The following is a 12,157-nucleotide window of genomic DNA, read 5'->3' on the forward strand; positions in this document are numbered from 1 at the left end:
CTCACTGTGTGCTGTTGAGGGGCTGTTTCTGCTCCTCTACTTTCTTTGAAATGCTCTTGCTACAGCTCTTTAGGCCAAGGCAAAATCCATCTGAGCTGCTGAGGAGGGGCAGGAGCAGCATCTGCCTTCCCTGAGCATTGAAATGGGACCACAGAACTGGCCGAGGGAGAGGTGAGCTAATCCAGGGAAGAAAAGTCATAGAGAGACTATTAAATACAAAGACAAAAACGATACTTCAGGAAGATCTCAAATGCAAACTCATGCAGGTGGGCAACACATACGCAGGAAACCACCTGAAGGAGCTCCTGTGTCATCTTCTTCCAGAGGTATCTGTTCTGGCCACTTTTCAAGAGAAGGAATGGGGCTAGCTGGACCCTGGATCTGATTCCAAGCAGTTCTTACCTTAGATGAGATGAATAGCTGCCTGTGAAAGCGGCTAAATCTCTGGAGAGCGCTGCAGCCACCCTAAATACTACTGACAAGTGAGAAACAGCAGGTTTGATCCAAGCAGCAGTACTGGGACTTCAGTAGGAACAGCAGGAAACTCTGGGGTCAGAAGCAGCCACCTCTTCCCAAAGCTCACCTGCCACTGACTCATGCACCCCTCAGGCAGGATCCAATACTGACCCCAAAAGAGAAGCACCAGCAAAGCTGGGGAGATGATGGCCACATGCCCATCCACCCTGATGTCATTAAAATTCTGCTTTTGAGATGCATCAGTGTCTCCAGATCCACAGGTATAAAACCCCATTAAATATTTCATTTTCATCAATTGCTTTCAGTAAGTGCCTGTTGAGGAATTCATGGGAACGTTTTCTCTTTGACACAGAGATACTTTCAATTATGAAAGACGGCTAAAAATAAAAGGAAATTATACTGTTCAGACATCTCTGGAGGTGGAGACAGGAGGGAGAACCGTCAAGGAGAGCCAGGGAAGAGATTTTTGTTATATGTAAAGAAAGGCTACTTATTTTTACCGACAGCAAATGTCAGGAGGCAGCCTGACTTGAGTATCTGGAATCTGTCAGTCACCTTCTCTATTAATAATTTGGCCAGAGTACCGGAGTTAAGAGTTGCGACAGTCTCTTCCTCTGGCTGCAGGGGGTTGGATCACCCTCCTAAATCTCTCAGTTGTATGCCTTTTTTTTTTAATGCCCACTTTCTTTTTCTTTAAACGCAGCCTGCAAAACTAAGAAGAATCTTTTTGGGCCTTTTTTTTTAATGCCAGAGGCTTGGGCTGATAACCTCTGATAACCCTGGGCTTCTTATACCCTCAGTAAGTCTATGGGATGTCCTGATGTTGTAGTGAAAATGACCTGTCTGAGAGCAGGGCTTGGACCTTTATGGATCAACCAGTTGAGATAAGAGACTTATTCCTCTGACAGCTGCAACAGGTTGCTTATCTCCTCCTACAGACCATCATCAGAGGAACATGGCTGAGATGCAGTAACCATCCCTCTGCACATCTTTAGCCCTTCACAACATTTACAAGCTTAAATCTCTTTTAGTAATACAACTTGCATTACCAGGCGTAATACCTTGGGCTCGGAGAGTGCTCTCCCTCAGCTCCCCATGCTAACACAGCAGGGTGGAATCACTCTCTGATACTCTCAAGATGAGCACCCAAGAAGCCCAGCCCTCTAATTTCTAGGTGATATAAACTGGGTAAGATGATTTTCCGTGTTCTTTGGAAAATCTGTCTTACAGGGTGTTTTGCAGGGCTGCTCACTGACCTGGCCAGCAGCCAAGTCACACCATCATTTGATGGGCAGCCATCCTGCCCATCATTTCTCTCTACTCAAAGTCAATTTTCAAGTCTTGGGATTTTCTTAAATACCCTCAAGTCCACTGATGCCACAGTGAAGCTTGGGATGGCCTGTTTTCCAGACGCGATTAGGCCAGTTGGTTGGGAAACACAGAAATAAACCTCACTTCTGGAGGAGTCCTACCTTTCCCACGCACTGACCCTAAAATGAGTTCCCGCCAGATCTCAGAGCTGACTCACATTTCAAGTGCTACGCTACTCCTTTGACGAGGCGGGTTTATCAGCAGCGATAAAAAAAAGGAAAATGTTAAAAATAAAATACTCACCTCTGTTGTTACCTCAGGGACACGGAAGAAGGCAGAGCCACAGAAGACAAATGCAAGTCCTGTGATGATGCACTTCTTGAAGAGCTTCCGTATTGCTGTGATCAGGGAAGTGTAACTACCTGTACAATACAGAAAGGAGAAGATGTCATGGAAAAGTAGCAACTTCGGTGCAGCAAGGAATACACTGAAACACCAAAAAAAGGTTTAATTACAAAGGGAATGTGACTAACTGAAGGGGGTAATTGTGTGTGCCTGTGCTGTCTGACTCCTGGTGTTTTCTCTGCCCCCGACATGCACGGCACAGACTTTGGGGCTCTGGATCCCCAGTTCCACATGAGATGCAAATTCGGCAACAATTTTCAAGTGCTCTGAAGGCTCCAAGGCTGCTGTACAGACTGATGATGTGGGCTTCTCTCTAAGTGAGCCCTATAAATCTGCCTCCAGAAAACCAGTTGACTCATTCCACTTCGAAAGGACAATATATTCTCTTTACGTGACCTTGGTTTTTTTCAAGCCACATCCTCCACCAGCGCTACAACCGTGGAGGATCCTTGTTGATGACCACATCAGGTTTGAAACAACATCACTGCACTCGTATCTGAACCTGTCCAGCTTCTCTAAATAATTTAAAGCCCCTGTAGTTTGGGGGGTTTTTAATAGAAGGCTCATCTACTGAGAATGATGAGACACATGCCACGTCTGAGAACACGGCTAGACCCATCTGAACACACACGGCGCTGGGCAGTGGTCACCTTTCTGGGCAGGTCTTCAGTGGACAGGCTGTCCTGCCTACATCCATGAAGAACATCAGTATATTGAGAGGCCCCTGGTGTAAAGAGACAGGGATGTGTCCATTTGCTTAATGAGAGCTGAAATCAGTTGAAGCCCTGATGCAGCTCGGCTTTAGAGCACATACTAAGTAGCCTTAAATGAGCTATTGCTTTCAAAGCAAACCAAATTGTTCCGAGGAAGCGCTACACAGATATCAATTTGCCAGAGCCCAAACAAAATATGGACAACCTCCCAGAAGTCAATGTTCACAGGCAATTTCAGACACATGTTTGCATCATCCCTTTAATTAAACGATGCATGCTCAGTACAAGCTTCTATCCTTAGTAAAAATCAGTGTTACTAATAAAAATGAAGAGAAGACATCAAATTGATAGGGGATGGGGTTAAACGAGTCCCCCAGACTGTGGGATGTCACTGCTGAGTGTCACCGAGCCACTGATCCAGTGTATAGGACGATGATACAGAGCCCTTACCAATTGCTCCATCGCTTGGGCTTTGCTGGGAAGAAAACGGTGCTCTGCCACTCCCCACAAGACCGTAGTTAAATTTTAAATTTAATAGTGGTTTAGTTTTTTTAAATTAAATAACCAAGAGTCAAACTTTAACTTCCAAATTTAAGTTCCTACCTGAACATATATATAACATACTGAGTGATTTTGATCTGCTCTGGCCTCAAATAAAATGTATGTCTTGCACTCCACACAGGAGGAAAAAGGGAGAGCTGGAAAATACAGCACTGAAGCTGCAGAAAATCCACGGGTGTTTGTTATCTCTGTTTCTTCTCCACTGCAAACCGAAGTCACAGGAAGAATACTAAAATTACCACCAAAGGGCACTGTCTTGTTCTGTAGATGGGAGCTGAAAGGTCTCTAGACCTTCCTTCCCCTCCACAGCTCCTGGTTTTGTACGTGCCTTTAGCAAGGCGCTAATTGGACTGGGCTGTATTCTCTGAGCCACATGCGCTAATTTTAAATGATCAGAGGCTTCATTAGCCACACTCTTCCCTGCATTTTAAGCAGCCATTTTAAGTTAAAAATATCGCTTGTGTTCAGTGTTCTTGGAGAACACTCCCATGTTAACAGAAATGGAAAAGCATCTTCAGCACAGTGCGTTTTCTGCAAAATTACCACTAAACAGCGAAATGGTCCATCCAGAACCTGGTACAACTTCTTCTGTTAGCAGATGTGTTGTGCCCTGGGAGTTTAAGGTGTTATTGCACACCCTTTGGTCCCACAGAGTTAGTGTGAATAGCCTTGCGCTTTTGCTTGTTCTTAGTTTTCCTGAGATAGCAGGTAATCAGTGCTTTCTTTCTAAACAGTTGGACTCGATCAGTTATTACGGGGGAAAAAAATATGTTCTTCATCTGCCTGCTGTCACGTTTATAACGGACCGCAGAAGACAGCGGAGTGATTTTGAGGTAGGCACCTTCTCATTGCACACAAACAGCTTTTTATCAGGACTATTCCAAGCACAAGAGGTTTGCTGATGAGGGCTCCCTTCCCTCATGAGCGGCAATGAAAGTGCAGTATAATGTTGCCCTGGGAGGCAAGAGAAAATAGGAACCATAATGAAGCTGGATGGCAAGGGAGAGATGTTCTCCAGGAGCCGTGCTGTAACTGGGCTCGTGATCAACAGTGACCTTCAGACAAGAAGAGGGAAGAATTCAGATCTCCTGTGAAAAGGGGTTTGTTTCCCATTACTCTTTTTTTTCTTCTTCTTTTTTCCAAACTTGCCATCTCTCTGCCAGATCTAAAGAATAATGCTTCAAACAAACGTGCTTCATCTGTAGCCTCGCCTGGCAAGCCGTAAAGTGACAGGCACAGAGGACAATTAGGAGGTAATCATGCAAAAAGCCTCTGCCACGGGAAACGACCCAGCATGGCACAAGATCGCTTGCAGAGTTCTGCACGTCGTAAGTGTGGCTTTCCTGGGTGCAATAAACTGGCAAAGCTGCAGCTACTTGATATATGCATGCTCGATTTAGCTCCTGCACAACCAGCAGCAATATGTGGGGTTGCTCTGGAAATTACTGCCTGGATGTCCTCCTCTGGATTGCAGCCCTGAACAGTCAGTCCTGGCTGCGAAGGGAAGGGATGGTGCTGGCTTCTCAAGAAACCCAAATCCCCTTATAGCTTGTTCACCCTGTGTTGGTCTTGAATAAATACTTTAGACCTTGGGGAAGGGCTCTAGAAATACCGAAGATGGTCCTAGACGTGAGAATTTGTGCATGTCACCACTACATGAGATATGAAAGACTGTTTCCCATAACTGATGGGCCTTTTTCCATGTAGCAAACATGGTGCCCATCTCCTTACCTTACTGATGCCAGCTTGTGGCTGTGAGAACTCATTTAACTTGGAGAACACAGTGCTGCATTCACAGAGGAGCTATCCGAGGGCACTGGTTCATGTGCTCAGCTGGCTGCCATGCTTTATTCTGGGCAGCAGCTGGGACATGCTCATTTCAGGAGTGCAGCTGGATTTCAGTTGGTCCTCAAAGGACCAATAATGCCACTGCTTTAAGGCCAGAGCTAACCAACGACACGCACTGGGGTACAGCAGAGACAGACTGGCTGCTGGGAGAGCTCAAAAAACCCTAAGGAGAAAGAGTTGTGTCTTGTGAGCCACCAGTTACGTTGAAGCTAGGTAACTTCTCGGGATTCTCAGCTTCATTCCCTTTGCTTTCCCCTCTTTCTCTTTCCATTCTTCTTGTCTTCCAACAAGACAAAGCAACTGTAACATCACCAAAAGCATCTTCACCAGCCCTACAAAGCTCTGTGCAACTTAGGCACTTAGGTGGAGTTAGAGATGTCTTCAGGTGTACTTTGGGATGGAGGGCACAGTGGAGCATGCCCTCCATCAGGAGTCATGCCAGCATCAGGAGACATGTGGCAAGGGAATGGTGCAAAAATTGCCTGGTTCAAGCAAGTCCTTTGTAGTGTTTGTGCTCCTACAGGCAGGAGAAATGACAGCAGGGCTGCTTCTCCAGATGAACCAGCTAGAGGGGCAGCCCAGTGGTGTCTTAGCTCTTGCAGAGATGTACCTGTATCCCATGACAGACACAGAAGCTCATCTCCAACAAAGGACCTATCATATTGAGAAAAAGAAAAAAAAAAAAGTGCGGTGGAAATGGGAGGATAAGGAAGATGCACCAGAACGTGACAGCATGCTCCAGATTCATCATACACCAGCTAAGGAATTCCAGCTCCCTAAGTCCTTCGAAAAAAGCAGGTCTGGGAAGGATGCGGTAAGACTGCACAGCATGTAAAGCGCGTGTTTCATTCAGTGCTGAACCGAGCACAGAACAGGGATTTCCTGGTTGGTGGTGGTGCTTTGGGGCAAGAGCAGCCTTCACCTTCAGGGATGTCCGCTCCAGCACCTCCTCAGCAGAGGAAGCCCAGCTCAACTACCAGAGATGATCCCAGGGTGCCTGCAGAAGGGTTAGTGCCTTCAAGCTGGAGACAGCAATGAGGGGAGCCCAGCACTACTCCTGTTTGACTTCCTGGGCGGGAGGAGCAGAGTGCCCAGCTTGCTGCTGACTGGTGAGCAAAGGCTGGAGTTAAAATCTTGGTCTGAGAGGGGAAAAGAGTCTTTGTTTCATGAACCAGCCTCCAAAGAGCGTCCCTTAGAAGAATACAGCCAGCAAGATGAAATTGCCATTCATGCTTATTAGAGATGTTCAATGAATTAGGAATTCAATTAAGAAAATGTTCCACTGCAGGAAGCTCAAAAATTAAGATTATCATTATTGTAGAGGAAGGAAACATTTTTAATGTATTAATTTTTTAAAATGACATCACTACAGACAATGTACTTATTCTTGTACTTATTCTTGCAGCATCCAGGCCAGTAAGGACACCAGTTTTCCTCAGCGAGGGGGAACGGTGGCAAGAAGGCTACAGAGAAGAGTAGGATACAAAGGATGTTTTCTGTGGGACGCAGAGCTCTGGAGGATGCCAGGGCTGGAAAATGGGCCCTGAACTGTTGTCTGGAAGATGTGACAGCAGCGGATGCCTGGATTTGACCTTTAGCCTCCACCTGTGACTAGCTCTATGTCTTTCCACATCAAGAGCTTGACCTAGATGGAGGCAACGTCAGTGTCCATCATTGACTCAAACAGGGCCGTGAACACAAAGAAAAAGATGTTTCTGAGAACCTCCTTCATATCCCCACACCAGGGCAGGGATTTACTACCTACACATCTTTTGGAGGTATACTTGCATAGCGCCAACACCTGATTCAGGGAGCGTGTGTGGGGGTCCTGCTGCTGCCTCCGTACCCATGAAATAAAGCAACGATTCAGTTCAAAGCCAAAGGTGTTCCCAAAGCATCTCCACAAAATAAATCTGGATGAGGGAGGTGGGTTGATTTGGTTTTTGGTTTTCTGTTTGCAAGGAAGAGAAATCACATGGAAAACCAGGAATAGAATAAATTGCAGGGGAAGGAGAGGAGGAGGAAATTGTTCACAGGCCTTTCGTGTTTCTTGTTCCCTTTCCAAACCTTGTGCACGCCATCGTTTTAATTAATAACTCTGTCACCCCTTCTGGAGTTCAAACAAAGGAGCATAAGGCGAATGTATTCCAGGCACGCAGGTACCTGGGGAAATGAAGTGATGGATTTAATGTTTCGAAGCCCCATTATGAGGCTCTAGCTCTTACTCAAAAGTTGTTCTCCTCTAAGAATTATCTGAACCACTACCTCAGGAGGTCACTTTGAAGCTGGGCTTAAATAATATTTAAAATGAAAAAAAAAAAATATTGTTTGGAGGTTAATTAAAATAAAAACATGCACACAACCACAACCACCAGTGATAACATTTCTGTACAAGGCAGCTTTGTCACTTATTTTTTCCACCTGACGCATACCCATGTGCAACCACTATCATCCTCCTCCTTGCATGAAGGTTGGGAGAGTCCTGCTCCCAGACCAGACCCAAGAGGAGGAGACAAGTATCAATGCCAGTAACTGCAACTTGCTGAGCATCAGTGGTGCTCCGTACACAGCAGCAGCACTCAGACCTCCGTGCAGGCAGCACGTTGTCCCCTAGCGATGGCTGCCTGCTTGGCACTTTCCCCTTTGACTTTGTTTTGGAGCATGGAGGACCACAACTGTGTCCTGCTCTGTCCAGGAGCCCCGGGACCAGCAGCTCTGCTCAGTCTCTACTGTGTGTGGTTTGGGTTCGCGGCAGAGCACTGGGCCCATTTCCCTTTCTCTATGCAATTATGTACCTGCCAAACTTGTGCTGCACATCTCAACGCACTTTCCACCTCCATCCAGTAAGAACTTCCTCCTCTTACAGGGTGGGAAAACAGGACCTCCCAAGACCGCATGGAGACAAGAAGAAATCTCTGCAGGCCCCACTGACCTCTTCATTTTTTGAACAACTCTTTCGCCTTTGGGCAAGACAAAGAGTAACTAAAACTGTCTGGAAATAACTTCTGTGGGGGTAGCAAGTGCCTCGTAGGAAGTTGCTGATGTGACACATCCAGGCTGTCACTGATCATCACTTTCTTGTACAGACAGTTCGATGATACCGCTTTCCTTAATTGTGTAAAAAATTTAAGTCAGGAGATCAACAGTGCCATGAAGAATTCATGGGGAAAAGAGACAATATCCATCCGCCTAGGAAGGTTGCTCCAAGGAGACAGACCCTGTAACCGGAGCTCAGATGGTTGCTAAACGAAACGACAGAGAGACAAAATTCTCTGAAGCTGCTGTTTCCATTTTCATGGGGTTTTAACAACAGGTAAGATTTGATAACCCTGCATATTCAATGACAGAAGTTGTGCCACCAGAGGAATCAGCTGTGTTTACCAATTGATTTCCTTCTGGCTGTTCACAGATCACCAGCTCTACCTCCCCGGTACCCAGCAAGGACCCACCTTGTGATCATAGAAGTTTGGGTTGGAAGGGACATGAAAGATCGTCTAGTTCCAACCCCCTGCCATGGGCAGGGACACCTCCCACTAGACCAGGCTGCTGAAAGCCTCATCCAGCCTGGCCTTGAACACCTCCAGGGATGGGGATCCACAACCTCCCTCGTTCCACATCGCCGCTCACAGCCCCACTGGCTCCTTCTCCCCCATTGCGTGAAAAATTGTTTCTGCTGACCTCACAAAAAGGAGCATTTTGAAAGTACTGAATAAAAAGGAGATATCACCACATCCAAAGCACCAGCAGCAGAGAATAATATCTGATAAGACCAGCAGACTCAGCCTTGCCCCAGACACCAGCCCAGCTGAACCTGCCTTCCAGCACGTGAAGGCAGTGGCCTCTTGCATTCAGCAAACTCAGGACTTTTCCCAGCAGCCAGAGAAGACACAAACTTGTGGGCCACTCTGCAAGGGGCCGTGGTGGGAACTATGTCCTCTGCAGAAGCTTCAGAGATGCCTGGATGAAAGGCACCAGCACAGCTCAAGCCTGGATGAGTTCCTCATCCCGGCCTACAACGTGCTTTTGGAGTGGGCATTTTAAAAGGATCAAAAGGATGAGTCAGGGAAAGGATTTCACAACAGACCTGCACAGTCAAATGGTGGCTGAAGAGAAGCATGCTGGTGTAGGAGACCAGAACAGCCGTAGGCCTGGGGAGCTGCTAACAAATAAGAAGTCTCCAAAAGGATCCAAACATTATAGTGCAGAAATCCAGGGGCACAATCCTCCAAAATCAGTTTATAAGGAGACGCTAGGGACTTCTCAGGAAGGACTTGGAGAAACCCATGCTACAAGCATGGGAAAAAAAAATGCACCAGGAGCAACCTCCAGGACAAGCACGGATGGGTCCAGAGAGGGTCTCTGGTAACAGGGAGTAAAGAAAGAGCATGGAATGAGAGCACTGCGGGCAGGACACGGTATGGCAGACTGCCTCACGGAAAACTGCAGTGTGGGTTACCATCATCCCCATGAGAAAGGATGAAATGGACTTCAGACCAGGCACGGACGCTGCCCTAACAGAGCTCCAGAAACGCTCTGCGGGTGTATGAGAGCATGAATGCTTACGAACCAGAAACAAAAATGAAAAGACCCAGGAAATCGTAAAAGACAAGATTTGGCTAAGGGAGCGGATGGTATCTCAGAAGGTCTGTTTTATGAATCACTGTACACGGCTTCAAATGCCTTCCCCCCCCCAAAAATCACAGTCCTCACTCACTGTAGTGACGTGGACTGAACCAGTCCAGAAGGACGCAGAATTTAAAATCAGGATGAAAGTCCCCTTTTGCTTCCAAAAAGCAGAGAAAATAGAAAAAGCACAGCACAGTCAAATGCAAAACCATTTGCTCTTTCAACACCTACAAGCACATTTTTCTTTTTATGATCCATTTGGAAAACAGTGTCTTCTGCAAAGAACAAAAATAATCCTCCCGTCAGGCACCCCGAGGCATGGCAGTGGTCCCAGAAGCAAATCACCAGCTTCAGATCTGCATGACGTTACGAAGCTTAATGAGGGTGACATGTACCGCCGCGCACCGAACACACCTTTGGATACCGCGGTGAGGCAACAGCCCTTCTCAAAATTGTGAGCTACAGCTTAATTCTGGCAGATCCCACTTGCTTCAACCGTCACAACGATGACAGCCCACCACCCCACGCCTACTGTGCTGGTGAGCACTTGAGAAACCCTCCTAAAAGGCAGTGCTTTCTTTTTCTGGCATTGCCAGATGAGTCTCCAGTACATCCCGAACTCTGCCTTGCGGCTGTTGTTCTGAACAGCCTCATTTCCTCCAGTGCCTGGTAACTGGTAGAAACTGAGGGCACATTTTGAGGTGCTCTTGAAGGATTTCAAAGTCCAGAGATGATGTAAACATGAAATAAATGTGGTTTTATATTCAAAATGCAACCGTAGGGTGCTACGTTTCGAGAGGGGGCATTACTACCAATGCAGCCAGGCAGAACAGAGGCTTCTCACATGAATTGGGATTCCATTTGCATTCAGGTTAAAGCAAGAAAAAATTGTCAGCAAAGTGGGATTAAGAATATTTATGGATCCTATTGGCTTGACGTATGTGTCTCCCAAGCAATGGAAACTGAGCACAAAATTGAGAAACTTCAGCCATTAGTGGGGGAGAGGAGACAGACCGCAATGACTTTTTAATGCTTTATACATTTTTTTGTGTGAATTTGGTGCTCACAGAGGGCAGTTATAATAAAAGGTTTGAAAGAGAAGGTGAATATAGCAATGCTTTGTTTTTCTAGAAAGACCTGATCATCTAAGATCTCAAAGCACTTTTCAAACTCAGGGAGGTCTTAACTGCATTAGGGCAGGAGCGGTTTGTAAAGTTAGGTCACATACCAAACCCGTGGCAGATGCAAGGATGCCAGTGTCTTATACCTGCCCTTCAGGTGCTCTGAACATTGGAGCACTCGTCTTTTCTTCTCATAGTGCAAAAACCTGTATGCACAGAGCTTGAATTCCTAACCTCCAGTCCCTCCCAAGCAGTCTCAAGCAGAGCGCGCACCGTGGTCAGATCTGTGATGAGAGTGAATAAGAAATGCACTTGTTTCCCCCTCTGCATGGAGGAGGATTTGAACACAAGCTTTAGGGGGCAAGAGGTTAAATACTATTTTCAGTAAATGCCCACAGAAAAACCCCACTAGAGAACACGTATCGAAAATGACTTCACAGGCACAAAGAAAATAATAGAGAGAAAGTCTGAAATGCAAAAGGGATCTTAATGGAAAACTGGATGGGCAGAGACACAACCTGGGTGTTCTAGATCCAGCTTATTACCTACTTGATTAATTTGTATTGCTTCCTTTATTTGAGAGTGGTTTATTGTGGTTCAACAACGACCTTTTCTTAATCAACTTTAAATAAGTCAAAATGAGCCTGATTTAAAATGTAATGGCTGTCTGTACACCATTCTTCACCAACATAACCGGTGTAACCTCACCTCCGTTTTTACTGGTGGAGCTACGTGTGTTGGCAACCCTTTTAAAATTGAGTTAATATTCCAGCACGGAGCACTTTCAAAGGAGACCTGCATACCTTCCTATTTCCAAGAGTGCTCAAAACTGTATCAGATTTGGCTTTAAAAGCCTCAACACTGCTGGTAGGATTCATGCACACCAAGGCACATGTATATTGCTAATTGACTTAGGTAAGCTTCCTCCACAAGCCTCAATGTGCCTTATGAAATCACACACCCTTTTCATTTACAGACTGTTTCCCAACATGCTGGGCTTCCAGTGTAGCTTCCACTGTCCTCAAATGGGATTCCAGAGCGCAGCACTCCCCCATCGCATGCCTCAAGGATCAGAAGTAACTGCCTTTCCCTGCA

The 12,157-nt window shown here is 46.2% G+C and overlaps 1 long non-coding RNA gene across 1 annotated transcript in view; it reads right to left on the bottom strand.

Moving 5' to 3' along the window:
• LOC134521464 (uncharacterized) overlaps window positions 1-12,157 on the bottom strand; it is a 162,194-nt gene that overhangs the window by 1,751 nt on the left and 148,286 nt on the right. Inside the window, exon 5 of the long non-coding RNA XR_010072769.1 lies at window positions 2,092-2,210. This is a non-coding gene — a long non-coding RNA (uncharacterized LOC134521464). The remainder of the gene's footprint in view (window positions 1-2,091; window positions 2,211-12,157) is intronic.

Source organism: Chroicocephalus ridibundus, chromosome 10, assembly GCF_963924245.1.
Source record: "Chroicocephalus ridibundus chromosome 10, bChrRid1.1, whole genome shotgun sequence".
In the NCBI taxonomy this organism is placed as follows: domain Eukaryota; kingdom Metazoa; phylum Chordata; class Aves; order Charadriiformes; family Laridae; genus Chroicocephalus; species Chroicocephalus ridibundus.